The 3,811-nt window shown below is 40.3% G+C and overlaps 1 long non-coding RNA gene across 1 annotated transcript; it reads right to left on the bottom strand.

Moving 5' to 3' along the window:
- Positions 1-527: 527 nt before the first annotated feature.
- On the bottom strand, positions 528-2,995 carry LOC129885032 (uncharacterized). The gene is made up of 3 exons (XR_008766033.1): positions 2,935-2,995; positions 1,197-1,314; positions 528-607 (listed from the first exon to the last, which is right to left on the bottom strand). It is a non-coding gene; the product is annotated as an uncharacterized LOC129885032 (long non-coding RNA).
- Positions 2,996-3,811: the final 816 nt, after the last annotated feature.

Raw genomic sequence — 3,811 nt, 5'->3', positions numbered from 1 at the left:
CTAATCATGTGGTGTCCCCTACTAATCAGTTACATGTCAAACAAAACAAGCATCCCAATACTAATATTCCAACCCCTCCAAATCATGTCATCCATCAGACCTTGGCTACTAAGCTGAGAGCCCAAAAAGCCATTAAAACAGCCATTATTGATATTACACCCCCCAAAATTACTACAAAACAAGGCTATCCAGCTATAGTATTTACAGAAGAAAATTTCTTGGTGAAATTGGCTAGTGATTGTAAGTATACTCTGATAGGAAAATTCACTAATACTATGCCTAAGATAGAAACCATTAGAAAGGAATTCATCTTGCAAACAGAGTTCAGAGGAGGAGTGAAAATTACTCATTTTAACTCTAGGCATCTGTACATAGACTTGGACAATGAATATGATCACTCTACTGTATGGTCCAAAGGAAGAATGTACATAAATGGACAGCTTATGAGACTCCAGCTATGGACCCCCACCTTCAAGCCTGAAGAAGAAACCTCTCTAGTTCCTATATGGGCTATATTACCAAAACTACCTTGGCACTGTTATCGTCTTGAAGTGGTAACCCCTTTACTGTCCCCAATTGGAAAGGTGTTGTTCTTGGATTTGGCAACCTACAAGAAAACAAGGGGTAGTGTTGCCAAAGTCAAAGTACAAATTGACCTTACAAAAGAAAGACCACAGCATGTATGGATGGGCTATGGTGAAGATGAAAATGGAGCAGGAAGGTGGCAGTCTATTCAATATGAAGGGGTGCCAGATTACTGTCAACACTGCAAACATCAAGGTCACACCATTCATGTTTGTACTGTTAAAAGAAGGGATGAGGATAAGCAGAAAAAGCAAGTTCAAGAAGAAGAAGCAAGACACAAAGATAAAGACAGCACTGACAAGAATAAGGAACAACAGAAAAATGAGCTAAAGCACCAAGAAGACAAACAAAGTAAGGAACAACAAAATACTAGCAGGGCTGCAGCTGAAAAAAGAGACCAAGAACATGCAGGTTGGCAAATTCAAAGGAGGAAAGGTAAAAAAGAAGAACAACACCACCAACAACAACCACAACAACATAAAACACAAGTATACATGACAAAAGGGGAAACTTCAACACCCCACCAGCATAATATCAGCAGCAGCAGAGAAGGGAAAACTCCACAGCAGGCAGGTATGGTTAATAGCTCTAAATTTAATACTTGTACTAACCAAACTTGTAATGTAGACTCTGGAGTCCAGAGCTTACTCCCTACTCCCCATACAACATTGGATCCCATCCCCCATAAGCCTATACAGCAGGTTCTACATGGTACTGGAAGTAGCAGACCTGCAGACAAACAAAAAGAGCAAAATATTACAGCTATTTATGCACCAAGTACTGCTGTGAACAATGTGGAATGCAACAATACCTATGGAAAAATCCCAGGTATTGACTCAATGCTCCCACACCCCCATGGCTCCCCCAATTACTTTAATGTCTTAAATGGTATTACTGTTGTGGCTGATGAAGTCTGTGGAGGTGAGGAGGGGGAATACAGGAGAAAACCACTAATCTGCAGGAAGGGGAAACCAAGGGAAAGGAAAATTTGGCTGAACATAGAAAAGATCCTAGAACCCCTGTCAACACTCTTCCAGCAGAAATAAGGTCCTCTATGCAATGGTAACAAGATGATATTCAACAAGTTCCAGAAGATAGGTTACAGCTCACTGAAATGGATAAGGGAGGTGCAGAATCTCCAAATAGGTGTGAAGGAAATATGGGTGCAGTTACTAAGCTCCTGAATAATAAATATACTCTATCTCTGAGTAAGAAGAAGAGGGATGCAATGAAGAAAAAGTTAGCTTAGAAACAAAAAAAATCTCTGTCTAGAAAAACACAACACAGAGTGAACTATGTGTTGGTTGATGAACAAGCAGGGATTCATGTGACACCTCTTCAAATTCAATCCAGTTCTACTGAAGTGTGTGTTCTTAATAAGAGAACCATATCAGATGACAATGAGGATGAATACAGACCTATTCAATCTGAAGATGAAGAGGATCTGGACCAAAGGGAACAATCTCAAGATGAGGATGAGGAAACTAGTGCCTCTCCCTTTAGAGCATTGGAGGATATCACAGATACAACAATACAGGAGGAGGTGCTGCAGGTCACTGAGGAGAAGGGTTTATCAGCCAGGGGTCAGCAAGATCAGAACAAGAAGAAAAAGAAACAAGACATCTCCACCAGTTCAGATAATGCTACTTGTAAGAGTGGCATCAAAACAAGGTCCAAATCCATGAAACCTTGATGATGAATACAATATGCTGGAATGCAAGGAGTATTGATACTCAAGGTACTTTGGATAGACTCCAAAAACTCAAGGATTATCATAGTCTCTCTATGTTGGCAATTCTTGAACCATTTGCTCATCAATCACAAATCAACCAATACAAAAATCAGCTTAGAATGAATAATGCCTATCATAATCCTAATAACAAGATTTGGCTATTCTGGAATCAGGATGTGGACTGTCACATTAGAGACCAGGATGAACAACAGGTCACTTGTGATATTAAACATGTGTCTAGCCCCAATTCTCACACTATTACATTTGTCTATGCCAAGTGTAAAGATTACTTGAGAAGAAGTCTTTGGGAAAAAATGCTGCAGGTGGCTGATATTGATACCTTCCTGGATACTATTAAAACATGTTGGGATAGGCATATGGAAGGAAATCCTATGAGAATTTTCCACCAAGGGCTACATCAAGCTGGACAAGATAGGATGGCAAGCTTCAGGAGAAAAAGATTAAAAAGGATCAAACAACCTCCTTGAACTATTTTTATATTCAATGTTCTAACTTACTCTTCAAATTGGATATCAATATGACTAGTGATAACCACTTTGAAGGTTCTACAGTTAGGACCATTGTAAAGGGGAGAGTCTCCCCTGCATCTTACCTACCTAGGATTAGAGTAGCCTTTTTCTTTTTCTTTCCTTTCCTTCTACTTTTTGACTGTGCAGGAACTTGTACACATGTAACATATCAATCCACAGTTGGAGGGCCATCTATGTGTGCTGCATATTACAGCAGTGGCATGATGGAGCACTTCACCATTTGGAGCTTGCAGCTTGTGGAATTCCTCCATGCAACCAGAACTTACATCAAGGGGCTGGTGCTGGAGTGTCAGCAACTGAGCTTGGAATTCCAACAACATGCAACATACAAGGAGAAACTACAGCACAGTTTTTACTGTGCAGAATTTTTCTTGTTCTTTTACTTGTGCAGGTACAATACACAACTGCAATCTCCAAGAACAAGTTCTTCAGCATACAACAACTCACTAGAACATAAAGCAATATCAAGACATACCTGCAACAGATGGACTACAGCTGCAGCAACAGCCATCAAAATTCCAGCACAGGCCACAGCTGTAGCCCCCAACAAAAGCATCATGCAACATCAAATTGACTCCAAACTGGGCAGGAATACAGAAAATACAGTAGTTGCAAAGCCCAAGAAGTTTCAGCTCAAACGGGTATTTGGAGACGTTAGTCGAGCGACCTTGAAAAAGTTAGCCGAATTAAGTCTCCAAATGGAACACTTCACTACTTGGAGCTTCCAGCTTGTCCAAAAGGCCTCCAAATGTTGCAAGAACACAGAAAATACAGTATTTGCAAAGCCCAAGAAGTTTTACCTCAAACGGATAATTGGAGACGTTAGTCGAGCGACTTTAAAAAAGTTAGCCGACTTAACTCTCCAAATGAAGCACTTCACTACTTGGAGCTTCCAGCTTGTCCAAAAGGTCTCCAAATGTTGGAAGAACATAGAAAATACTGT

Source organism: Solanum dulcamara, chromosome 4 (assembly GCF_947179165.1).
Source record: "Solanum dulcamara chromosome 4, daSolDulc1.2, whole genome shotgun sequence".
Classification (NCBI taxonomy): Eukaryota; Viridiplantae; Streptophyta; class Magnoliopsida; order Solanales; family Solanaceae; genus Solanum; species Solanum dulcamara.
This window is presented reverse-complemented; position numbering and strand designations above follow the sequence as displayed.